Consider the following 13977-nt stretch of genomic DNA (forward strand, 5'->3'; position numbering starts at 1 on the left):
TTAAATGTATTTATATGCGTAAATTGACGAAAGGAAAGTCAAATATTTAAAGTAAATGAATAATCTTATATCATGCTAGAAGAAACCCCTCATAAACCAATTAAAACATCTGAATCCATATAATAAAATCAGTCTCTTTTGAATTTATATTAAGAATAGAGAAACACTGTTCATTAGGCCTTGGCTTTTTATATAAAGATCTATATGTTGAAACACATACTAAGTGGCATTAAATATCACAATACAAATATAGACGGTCCAATGGCCCTGCAGCTAGAAGAAGAAGAGAACTTCTGCTATGCCATTGAGCTGGTGTCTTCTTCTGTGCCTTCCATGTCTATGCAATCAGCAATCGAGCTAGGTGTTTTCGACATCATAGCAAAAGCCGGTCCTGGTGCCAAGCTCTCTTCATCAGAGATTGCAGCCCATATCGGCAGTGGCACCAGGAATTCTGAGGGACCAATGATGTTGGATCGTATTCTGAGGCTTCTAGCCAGTCACTCTATTCTCAGCTTCTCTGTTGTTGCTTAATGAAGAAGATGGGCCTGCTTCTCAGAGGCTCTACAGCCTTGTCCCTGTGTCCAACTACGTTGTGACTAATGAAGATGGTGTTTCTTTAGTTCCCTTGATGGCGTTGATGCAAGACAAGGTCCTCCTAGACAGCTGGTCTGTTTAGTACTAATCTCTTGCCCTAATTAACCATTGTCTCAACCCTTCTATTTTAATTCATCCATATTTTGCCACATAGTACTACAGTCTAGTGGTATTCCTCTTCACTTATAAGTGAGAGGTCTTAGGTTCGTTTCTCTCCAAAGGAAAATTTAAATCACATTATTGCTATCATATTGTGAGGCTTAGCTCACTCATTCACCCCATTAGTGTAGATAATAATAATATTGTTAGTTAAAAAAAAATGTTTTCGTAAAATTATTAGAGATAATTGGAGCAATGGTCCTGAATTTTAGCTTAATTAATTTTTTTTTTTTTTGGAATAAAAGTTTAATTGGAACTTGATCCTTGAAATTAAATATGTGAGTACTAGTATATGAACTTGTTAATGATTGTTAGAGGAAACTCCGTTAGAACTTTGTCCTTTTTTTTCCACTTTAAACCTTTTTAATTTTAAATGGAATTACTAATTAAGTGTGTTACTTCAAAAAAAAAGACTATTGTTTCACAATATGACAAATTCAGAGAACAATACTTATAGGTTTTCATGTTTGAAATCACTTTCAACTTATTTATTCACAAACAAATTAGAAATTTCCACATCAGCCATGTCTCATTGGTGAAAAAGTTTTGGTGTCTCTCTAGTTTTATATTCTTTCTAATTAGCCTAATTAATAGTAATTTATCCTTTTAACTCTAACTTGGGTGGTACACATTTCCATTGATAGGTCCCAACTGAAAGATGCAGTTGTTGAAAGAGGAATTCCATTTAACAGAGTCCACGGCACTCATGCTTTTGAGTATGCAGGTTTAGACCCCAGGTTTAATCAAGTTTTCAACACAGCAATGTTTAACCACGCCACTATTGTCATGAAGAAGATTCTTCAACTCTACAAGGGTTTTGAGAAACTTACCCAACTTGTTGATGTTGGTGGTGGTTTGGGAGTCACTCTTAGTCTAATCACTTCTAAACATCGTCATATTAAGGGTATCAATTACGACTTGCCTCATGTCATAAAACATGCCCCTCCATATCCTAGATGACTTTAGTTAATTTGATTTATAATACTTAGTTAGAAAGTGATTTCTACACAACGATCCTTTGCCTCTCCGGCTCTCCCTACACACTTATGTTTCAGCTTTACATTGAATAAATCATAGAGAATCAAGAGACATAAATAAGCAGTGTACAAAAGATGCCCCTCCATATCATAAAACATGCCCCTCCATATCCTAGATGACTTTAGTTAATTTGATTTATAATACTTAGTTAGAAAGTGATTTCTACACAACGATCCTTTGCCTCTCCGGCTCTCCCTACACACTTATGTTTCAGCTTTACATTGAATAAATCATAGAGAATCAAGAGACATAAATACGCAGTGTACAAAAGAAGAAAAATACGTGCGGAAATCATTTTCCTTCTTAATTAGTTTTTTTTATCTTGCACAAGCCATGCAACTTAAAATATGAGTTAATTTATTTTTGCAGGGGTGGAACATGTTGGAGGAGACATGTTTGCAAGTGTTCCATCTGGGGATGCCATTTTTAAGAAGGTAATTTTCAATTTATCGAGCATTAATTTTGTTTTTCCTTTTCAGTTTGAGGTCATACGTACAATGGTAACAATGTATCTTTTTAATAAATTTGTAGTTAATACTTCACGATTGGAGTGACCAGCACTGCCTAAATCTGTTGAAAATTGTTACAATGCTATACCAGACCGGAAAGTGATTATCGTGGAAGCACTTCTTCCAGTGATGCCAGGGACTAGCACCACCGTGAAGAGCACCTCCCAAATTGATGTGCTTATGATGACTCAAAACCAGGGAGGAAGGGAGCGGAGCCGAGAAGAGTTCATGGCTTTGGCAACTGGTGCAGGATTTAGTGGCATTAAATATGAATGTTTTGTCTGTAATTTTTGGGAGATGGAGATCTTTAAGTAAACGCCTGCTCAGGAAATTTATACCACCTTATGGAAAGTGTACTTGTCCTATAGCCTCTTGCTCCACCAAGAACAAAGGCACTCGATGTAATTCGTAATCAATTAAAAACACTTGCCTTTGCATTGAATAAATCCTTCATAAGTTTTCCTTGAAGTTTAACCCCATAAACTGCAAAATGTTTATATGTATTGTTTCCGCAGTCAACACCTTTGGGTCGAAGAAACAATGCATTTTAATCAATTTATCACCAGACTGTCATGCGTTGAGACTAGTTGAATTTCTTTAGTCATGAACTCCCACCTTAATTTATTGGCAAGAGAGATTTCTGACCAATTCAAATATGTTTGCATGATATCACTAGTAAAAAAAAAACCCTTGCGCGACGAAACATACATAGTCGCGCAGGGACTACTTTAAAAGTTATAATAACTTTAACCGTTGGATTAAATTTTAATGATTCAAATCTCCTAATTTGATGGATTTGGAGGAAGGGATCCGGAGAGGATCCCTTTCCAAATTGAAAAACCTATTTGCTTTTGTTCTCACCCATCCCTGCCGTCTTCAGCTTTCCTTTCTTTACTCTCGCACCCTGACTCCGACGATCAACCACCTGGTGGTTGCCAGCTACAACGACCACCACCTCTCTTTCGTCTCCCTCCCTTGGCCACCCTCTCACCCCCTGGTGCTCATTATCTAACTTTCCTCTCTCTGACATAAATTGACGAGATTGGGGAAAGAGAAATTGGGTATTTTATCGAGTTCTTCAGTCGACGACAAGTACCTATTTCTTTCCCTATATTTCTTTAATTGTTTTTGGATTTTCTTCTTCAATCAGTTGTTTAGTTGCCAAGCTTAGACACCCAATTATCAATTTCCTTTCTCTCCAAAAATCAATGAATAATGGGGTGAATTTGTAGAAAGAATAAAAGGAACCAATTTATTGTGATTGTGTATTTATTTTGAAGAAGAGCGATGTGGTAGATAAATTAACAGAAGTCGGTTTAGTATGTGAGATGTTCTTAGTTTTAACCAGGTCCTTAGAATGTGAAACTTTAGTTTTAACTAGAAATTGGTACCCCGCGCATTACTCTGGGATTAGAAATTATAAAAAAAAATTATCATAGACGATTAATATTATTTATATTAAAAATGTTATAAGATTTTAACAAACAAAAGATTTAATCTATACAGTCCACACACAAACAATCGTAGAACTTTTGTCTCTACATAAAAAAAAATTAAAAATTAAAAAAAAAGACATAAAATCAAAGTCACTGAAGCACCTAAAGTTTCCCTCCATTACTCTTGTTTGTGAAGAAAGCAACCTAGGCAAGGAATAATATGAAATATTAAAATACATGTGCAATTAATTTATACATCAACAGGATTATACTACCAAATAAAAAATGAGGATAAAGTATGGTTACCTAGTCTTTTTTTGGTGGAAAAGAATCGTTTTATACCAATTAGAGAGGAATTTTTTCAATGATTTTATAGTCTCTTATTTAGATCAGTGCATTTTTATATTGTAAATGGTAAATATTGAGATTTTATGTTATAGCTAAACTGTCACAGCCCGTCCCGGAGATGTACGTTAATTATGTTATCGACGGTGTGAAATTACCTAAATATCCTAGGATGTTGAGAATTATTATGGGATGTAGTGGTTTAAACTTAAGATTTTGGACCAATTAATTATATTCCTCTTTTATTGGATCCAATTAGAACTAAGTGTCCTCTTAGTTGTGATTGGTGTGCATTTTGGGACCACACAGACATCCCTACCCTCTCTCTTTTCTCTCCCGTACTCTCTCTCTCGGTTTCACTCCCTCTCTCTCTCTCCTTGCTATACGTACGGACAAGGGCAAGAACACCCCAAACCTCACAGATTGAGGAAGAAAATGGTACCATTGTGTTCGTGAAGACCTTACGAGTTCAAAGGTATCAATTTCAGGTAAGGAAACCTTCGATTTCACGTGGAAATCCTAGCCCCGATTTTGGTCACTATTCATGTGGACGTAAATATGTTGGTTTCAGGGAATTTCAAGCTCATAGAGAGCTTTAGGAGGTCTTAAGGAGGCTTGGGGTGGTTCGTTGGATAAATTTGGGCGTCGAGATAGCTAGTTTGGAAGTTGACCGGATTATCGAGCTTCCTCAAGTAAATTCTAGTGGATTTAGAGGCTTAAAAATAGTATAACGTGATTCTACATGTGGTTAGCTTTCCAATGGTTCAAATTCCATGAAAAATGGTGCAAAAATGAAGAAGTTGTGACGATTTTAATATTTTTCCAGAAACTGGCGAAGTCACCGGCGATCGGCGACTCGCTGAAGAAGACAGGGGAATCTTCCGTCAGTTTTGACGGAATATGCTAACGCCGTCAGTTAGTTTGGACGGTTATCGTTGGGTTTTAACGGAATATTCCTAACGTCGTTCCTGTTCCGTTACATGTGCCTAGCACATGGCCGCGCGTGGGGGGCGCGTTTTGCCGTGCCCTTGCCAACGCGTGGTAGCCCGTGGGAGCTCGAAAAATTTATCTAAAAATTTGGGGATGATCCTGAGGTTGTGTAGGTCACTGTGGTGTATTCATATACCCATTTTGAGCAATGTATGAGAAGTTATTAGCTAGTTTTGCCTATGTGCTTTAAAATAACGTTTTTATAGTTAATTTGCATATAAGTGAGACTTATCCCGAGGACGAGCGTATCCAAGGGCGACTCGGGGGTTACGACCCGTCAACATACCAATGAGTGGGCTTTTGTTTTCAGTATATATTTATATACTTGAAATATTTCCCAGAAATGCATTTTTAAGGAAAGTATGCTTTGAAATAATATGCCAAATGCTTTTATATTCTGAATATGCATTTCATGGTTGCATATATATATATAAATGTGGTGTTGTGGGGGCACAGGTAAGTTCAGGTAAGTTATGTTTGGTTATGTGAATCATCGATGATATGACATGTGATTGAATAATGTTGAGCTCATAAAACTGCACCTAGGGTGATTGTGATTTAGCCAGAGATATGAAGTACATGCCTGTTTATTTATGTCACCTCCCGCACTATATGCTCATATTGGATCCAACTTAAGTGCATAGTCTTATTGTACAGACCTTATTTATGGTTCCGACTCGTAGGTGACTAGCGATTTATCGCCCGGCTATTATGAGAGAGTAAAATTGAGCATAATTATATTACACCCAATCTTGTCGTACAGACCCCTTTTTAGTGGTTACGACTTATGCAGTATATTGCCGTATAGGTCATTGTAGCGACTCCGGCTAGATTGACTTTTGAGCTATGAATTCAGCCGTACAAACTACCACAGGGGTTCTGGCTAACATGTCATATTTTTATGAATTTATTCTTACCTGAATTGCTTACTCTGTTATATCTTAGCATGGCATACATTTGAATATGATTATATGAAGCATAAATTGAATTGATATGATTTCATATATATATATATATATATATATATATATATATATATTATGCATATGCTTATTTATTGATTCTGGGAAAAATTATACATGTTTTACAGCGAGGGGTTAGTATATTGATAAATGAAATGGTTTTGTAAACATTTGTTTTTGCCCACTCACGTTTTCTATTTTGCGCCCCTCCAGGTTTTAAGTAAGCTTGTTGTTGGTGGCTTAAGGATGTCAGCAGTTCTGACTTATCTAAATAATAGTAGGACATTCCTGGTACTGTATAACTAGTACTTGTCCTACTGGACTGTACCTAGACTTTTATGCTCTGAATATGAGTGTTTACTGTTGTAACTAACTCCTATCACTCCCTGTTTAGTAGTGCACTCTAGTAATTTGGTTTTTGATTATTCGTATAATTCTTATCATTATTGCTTCCGCATTGTGCAGATGGCTACGTCACTCTCACATGACGGCCAGCATGCCTTGATCTCGGCCGGGTTGTGTCATAAACAATCAATCTAAAAACCAATTTAACACCCATAAAATTATCCCCTGCATTTTCAAGAGGACCTAATTCACTTCTTAATTCTACCTAACATGTATAACATTTCATTTGTAACTTAAAACAACAGAACAATAATGAAAATGGTAGAAATCAAACATTAATTTTGAAACCAATGAATAAAAAATAATCACCATTAAGAAATTCAATAACCAAGCACACCTCTTGTGCTTTCCCAATATCAATATTTCACACTACAATTGGTAGTGAGAACACATATAGGGAAAAAACAAGTTGAAGCAAAACCCTTGATAATATTGTCATGGATAAAAACAGTGGGGCAGAGCGTTGATAAAAAAGAAAACAGTGATCTTTTCTCTTTTGTATTTTCCACACCATATAGTTCATCAAAGAAAATAAAAAGAGTGAGGCAAATCTTGGAAGATCGCCTTAAACAAAATAGAAAAGAGGATGCCTATTGAAAGTAAGAATCCAAGTAACAATCAAACCAACATAGTAAGTCATGAATCAACCATCTGTGTTTTCCATTTGAAAATGGGAAAGGGCCGATTCCACCGCAGAGAGGGTCAAGAGAAAATTTTGGCTTCAAATTAAAGTCAAACAAATCGACCAATCTGTATAATTGTAGAACTATCTAACATAAATTTAAACATTCATAACTCTATATGTCAATTTACAATACCCAATATGTGGATTCATCTAGAATCCCGCCACCAATCTATAACTAAAAGAAAAAATAACAGCATTGTAAGACAAAAGGTACCTGCTTTGCTTTCTCACCCTCTTTTCGGCGCCTCTCCTCTACCCTCTGCTTGTTCTTCAACTCCTTTTCGTGCACTATAAGCACCCCCACACAAAATTCGACACAATCAAAACCAAAAATAAAAAATAAAAAAATAAAAAATAACAGCTCTCGTAACTAAAATAAAACCCATATGGATTAAAAACAAAAACCCAGAAGTGGGAAATAGCCCAACAAAACATGACATATATATATTTAAATTGATATTAATAGGAAAAACACAAAACTTGATAAATCTAATGAACAATTTCCTTCAACCCAATAAATATTTTTCCTTAAATAATCCAGAAACTCCACTATCTTGTCATTAATACAACACCTATGCCTCAGTCCAATACTAATTTTTTTTTTTTGCCGAAAAGTGGAAAAAACCCAAAAGGCAAATAAAAAATTAAAGTGTTATAGATGATTTTAAGATGATATTATTTTACATATTATTGATACACAAAACCGGAGGTCTTGGAACAATGTAAATTCGATCGTGAATCTGCAAGAAATGTAAATAACACAAGATGTATTGTGGTTCACCCTAAGGTTTGTGCTATGTCCACACTGATATTGTATTTCTGAGAGGATTATGAAGGAGAGAGTGTGAGAGCCTCTGTAATGAGAGTGAGGCTTTGAGAGGGGGTGAGAGGGCCTAGGAATTGGCCTCCCCTAATTGTGAGGGTGAGGAGTCCTTTTATAGAATAATGGCTCATCACTTATTACATATTTGCCCCTTCCTTTATTACATAATTACATTTAAGTCCCCCGAGTATTTATACGAGATCTAAATACGAAGGCCTTAAGTATGGTATAAACACATATAATATGTTTATACTGAAAGAGATGATTTTAAAGTGTTATTTACCAAAGTGATGATACTATTTACAACCAGCTTAAATCACACTGACAGTTTGCTCTTTGAGCAAGTTTTTGACAAACCTGAACAGTAAAATTGACAAATTAAAGGTTGTAGGAGATGAATGAAAGGGACCGCTCCACTGCGTCTTTCTTTTGCTTTTGCTTTCTCCAGACATCCCTTGCTTTTTCTTTTCATTTCCTTAACGAGTGCAATATTTGCAGGAATGACAGGGACCGCTCCACTTGCGAAGCCTATGACCAAGATGTTGGCTCCCCAACTCAAAACCTTCATGGCCTCTTTCGTAAGCTTACCTCCAACCAGATCATACAAAACATCAACCTCTTTAAGCTTTCGGGGATTTCAAAAAATCCTTCACACTTAGGATAACATTTTTGCTACTCGAGTCCACCACATGATCAACCCCCAATTGCTTCAAATACTCCACCTTTTCAGCTCCCCTAGCTACAGCGATAACAATGGCTCCCACAACCTTGCCAATCTGTATGGCCGCAAGGCCAACTCCTCCAGCTGCACCAAGGACCAGCAATACTTGACCGGAGGACAAATTGGCCCTATGAACAAGTGCCACGTCTTGAGCTTGAAGTATGAGCAAGTGTCCTTGCGGCTGAGCTGAGAGAGTGTCGGAATGGAAGTGAACAGAAGACGGTCGTTGGGTCCCACATCAAGCGACGGGTCCTTCTCGTCTACTTGGAGCTGGCGTGCACGAGAATTTCCACCAGGGAGATCCGCGTCGGTCTCCGATACGTCATCGTCGGCGGTAGCTGATAGGTCATTTTTGGATTTTCCCGTCTTCTTCGCCTTCTTCGCCTTCTTGGCCATGGTATCCTTGGACGTCGAGTAGTTCATCGTCGCCGTCAGCCTCCAAGGGTCGGGTCTTGGGCCAACCGACCCGACTGCCCGTCGGAGAATGGTCTGGAACATTTTGCTTTCTCAAAGGTTTTGCGAGGTTTATGGGAGGAGGCCAACGAAACAGCAGAGAAAGAAGAAGGCTGAGAAGGTGGCTCGCTGGAGAAGGTGGCTTGCTGTTCCCAATTTGAAACCCTAAAAGCAGCAGAATTTGTGAAATCAAATCTAGGGGCTTTTGGTAGCGTGATTTTGGAGCGAAGGAAAATGAGATCGTTAGAGCAGAAAAAGCTCTACGAACAAGAACAATGAGCATAAGAAAGAAATAAACTTTTCTGAATAAAAGACACATTTTTTTTTTTGCAGATTCATGGCGGAGGTGAAAAATTGAGAGAGAACCGACATAACTTTTCGTGTCGATTCCCACAGACGGCGCCAAATGTTGATGCACAAAATCGGAGGTCTTGGAACAACATAAATTCGACCGTGAATCTGCAAGAAATGTAAATAACACAAGATGTATCGTGGTTCACCCCAAGGTTTGGGCTACGTACACACTGATATTGTATTTCTGAGAAGATTGTGAGGGATAGAGTGTGAGAGCCTCTGTAATGAGAGTGAGGCTTTGAGAGGGGGTGAGAGGGCCTAGGAATTGGTCTCCCCTAATTGTGAGGGTGAGGAGTCCTTTTATAGAATAAGGGCTCCTCACGTATTAATATTTGCCCATTCCTTTATTACATAATTACATTTAACTCCTCCGAGTATTTGTACGAGATCTAAATACGAAGGCCTTAAGTATGGTATAAACACATATAATATGTTTATACTAAAAGAGATGATTTTAAAGTGTTATTTACCAAAGTGATGATACTATTTACAACCAGCTCAAATCACACTGACAGTTTGCTCTTTGAGCAAGTTTTTGACAAACCTAAACAGTAAAATGGACAAATCAAAGGTTGCAGGAGATGAATGAAATTTCAAATTTATTAACCATTAATGGATTAATGAAAATTTGACATTAACACTAAACATGGTAGTCATACAGATTAGGAAGTCATCCATCTATAAGCCAGTCCTCATAAGTTCATTCACTTGCACTATTCTTCTATTGTCTGATAAAGAAAACAAAGTTCCTGTAAGTACTCCCTAACCATATGAGCAATAAAATCTTTCAAAAGGAATCCCTATTTTCTCCACGTTAAAGAAAACCATAAAAGCATTATTAATGACTATATCTGCAAACCAAATCTCTTTTTTTGTACCCGCTAAAGTACACATATGAATATCAAAACAAAAACCTTAAATTATCATAGCATTTCCTTTCTATCTTAATTTTTGAAAAAGGAAACACAATGGAAGAAAAAAAATCGACAATTTTATCTTGTAAATCATTACTACATAGAGTCGAAAGAACTTCAATTAAAGAAGGAGGGAAAAGAGGTGCAAATAACTGGTGCTTAATAGAAATCATTGCCTAGTCATCAGCTCTTTGTAAGCAAAGATTAGAAAAGTTTAGGATCTAGCATGATAATTTAAGTTACTTGAGATTTTTCAATGTTCGCAATCATTATGCTACTATATAAACTGATGTATTCTTCGAAAGAATATAATTGGTGTGTACTTATACGTAACACCACATATTAGCCTTAAAATCAATATGCAGAACTTAATTAACTTGCACAACACTCATTTTATTGCTTACTCACCAACTTAAATATTGGCTCTTAGATAAGAGATGTAATGGTGACTTCTTAACCTTATACGATGCACGGTACCAAAAATCGCAGAACCTCCAAAACTCTCTGAATGCCCAAAATTCACAATTATATAATCAACAAAACCCCCTGGAAAATGTTTTATACAATAGTTTTCAATATTGTTAACAAAATGCACATGTTTATGCAAGGAGTTAAACAAAATGTAAATCTTGGTATTCTTCCCTAAACTGTAGAAGCCCGCCAGACCTAAACTCTTTTCAATCTACCCTGAGTTAGTAATGATCTACTATAGGTTCTTTTGGTCTAGATAGCCATTGAATGCAATCTGAGCGTGAAGGTTACCTGATGCATGGTGGTTTAATTATCACCTGTTGCTTTTTGAGATGGAAATGGACTAATTCTTGTCTTTAGCTTAATGATATCAAATTCAGCTTGGTTCCAAACGTACTGCAGAAGCCAATTGAAAGTTAATGACATCTTTGCAAGTAAACAATAGTTTAATTTGTCATAAAATTTGATCAGCTCTGCATCACAGAGATAAGAGCACCATATAAACTTAGGTCCCTAAATATTTTCAACAAGTCAAATGACAATATTCTAAAAACGAAAACTACATTCTGGTTCTCAAGAAATATTGTAAGCTAGGAAACACCTGAAGTTGAAATAAAGAAGTGCTGTCAGAAATAACAATTCCCATCTGTTTTGGTCTTATGATCACTCACTCCCAAATTATCAGATTCTCAATACCATTTTTTCAAAACCTTGCATCTCCCAAATTATCAGATTCTCAATACCATTTTCTCAAAAACTTGCATACAACAACTAACCTTCTATTGTTTTCAATCTTTATAGATTACCGAGCAGTGTAAATTTCGGATCCTTTCTTTAAAGCCAGAGCAGATAGACAAACTAATTGTAAAATAAAACATAAAACTGAGAGAAAAAATAGATACCTGGGATAGGTGGAAACTTGTTTGCAATTTCCCATGTATATCCATAGCACGATTTTGAATTAATCTGCACAAAAAATAAGTTTTGCAGGACACATGATATCAGGGAAAAAAGGGTATACAGAGATTATGATAAATTGTGGGATGTTATGAAAGACTTCTTGTTAATACTATATGTTACCTCAGATTCTTTATAAACACCTCTAGGGGTAACAAAAGTAAGTATTCTTCACTAATTAACTCTCTCAAATGGGCTCAATTTTCAGTTTAAATTTGGTCAACTGTTTGGAGTGCTTAACGTTTTCAGATTCTTCATTTCTTAAATCGACTAAAAGAGCAAAAATTAAAATGAAATTAAAAAGGTGAACCTGGTGGTCGCCGCCACCGCCGATGAGGAGATCGAGGGGATTGATTTTAGCTTATCGGTTGAAAAGCTAGCTTTCTTCTTTCTTATTCCCATTCAGGTTCTATTATGTATCTTCTTGTTCCTTCAAAACGCTACCAGTAGTTCTAACCACGTGCCATTGGATCATAGTCCAAACAATAAAATTAAAAAAAATCTATCACATCAAGTTCAAGCCTCCACTTACAACAAACTAATGTGTGCAGACTGGGCATTCATGTGGCTTCCCTTTCTCCAGCCAAAGCCAAACAACATCATGCTCATCCTCTGCAATTAAAATACAACAAAAAAAAGACATCAAAATGATAGGAATAAGAATTTAAATGATTAATTTTTTCTTAGATTCTCAATCTTCTCTAATCAAATCAGCTAACCCTTTTCAAAACCCTACAAATAACAGATCGAAGGGTTTATGCAGACCCAAATTCAACCATTAGAGAAAAGGCAGTGGCGATGGACTTCTGGAGAGATAAAGTTGTTTGAATGAGGAGAGAGAAATGGAATTTTGGAGAGAGATGGAATTTTAAAGAGATAAAAAGCAGAAAGGCGAGCAAGAGGAAGAGAGAAGGAAGGCATTTAGTGGATTTGTGTTTGTCGTTCGTGGGTTCCGATTGGAGAGATCTGCACTGGAAGGAAATGGAAAGGTTTACTGAACCTTCTAGAGAGAGCTCGAGAAATCTGAGAGAGAACACGCGTCCATCATCAGCAACACGCGTCCAATATGTATAAACCTGGCAAAAATGAAATTAAACAAATCAAGTAAGGGTAAAATCAGAAATACACTGTGCTTATGAACAGTATTTCAGTTCATTTTCTCTTTTAGTATATATATAATTTGCTATTATTTCTTTGTCTTCCTTTTTTTTGTTACGGCTACTGGCGACCAATAGAAGCAATGAGCAAATGGACATGAGAACTTCAGAACTTTCTGGATGAATATTAAGAAAGTTGGTGTACACCTTGATACATGCACTCAACCCTTTGTAATTTATGATGTGCGTTTTTTCGTACAAACTTATTGTGGGTTCACACTAATTAATTTATTCGTCTATTATCAAATCAAATCCTCGTCACTAAATAACAAAGACCAAATGTGAGGTGTGCAAGTTGAGTAAGGTAGTGTGCTCACCCATTTGCACTCTAAGTTCGAATTTCCCATTATGTAGTTTAGGATATCATTTTGTGATAAAAAAATATCAAGACAAAGGCACCATCTATTGATATATAATGATAAATAAGTGTGGTGTTTAATTGGGTCAGCCTTAAAAGGTGCAAGACTAATACTGGAAAATCCTATGGTTCAACAATTGAATTGATACTAAATCATTTTATTGACTTGGAATTATAACAAGTAAACATTTTTGGCTTCCCAATTTGGTGGTGCTCTTCCTTTTCCCTTCTGTTATGATGAATGTTGTTGCAGAAATGTGTTATGCCCTGTGATTTGTAGTTTGTGGTGTACAACCAAAAGTTGAGATATCAGTGCTAAATAGAAAATGTTTTGTTGGGAGGATAGGAAGCTGAAAATATTAAAATGATTGAACGTCTATAATTTGATAAGTCAACTTTTAAAATATCTATATTACGCTCTAATCTAATTATGTTTTGATGTAGATTTACCTTTGTTTATACCATATTTAGGGCCTCGTATTTAGACCTCGTACAATTACTTGAGGGACTTAAATGTAATTATGTGATAAAGGAATGGGCAAATATGTAATAAGTGAGGAGTCCTTATTCTATAAAAGGACCCCTCACCCTCACAATTGAGGGAGGCCATTTGGGAGGTCATTTTTGAGGCCAATTCCTAAGGCTC

The 13977-nt window shown here is 36.3% G+C and overlaps 1 pseudogene; it reads left to right on the forward strand.

Moving 5' to 3' along the window:
- The first annotated feature begins 234 nt into the window (after window positions 1-234).
- On the forward strand, window positions 235-2768 carry LOC103417669 (cathecol O-methyltransferase 1-like; annotated as a pseudogene).
- Window positions 2769-13977: the final 11209 nt, after the last annotated feature.

This window comes from Malus domestica, chromosome 01 (assembly GCF_042453785.1).
Source record: "Malus domestica chromosome 01, GDT2T_hap1".
In the NCBI taxonomy this organism is placed as follows: Eukaryota; Viridiplantae; Streptophyta; class Magnoliopsida; order Rosales; family Rosaceae; genus Malus; species Malus domestica.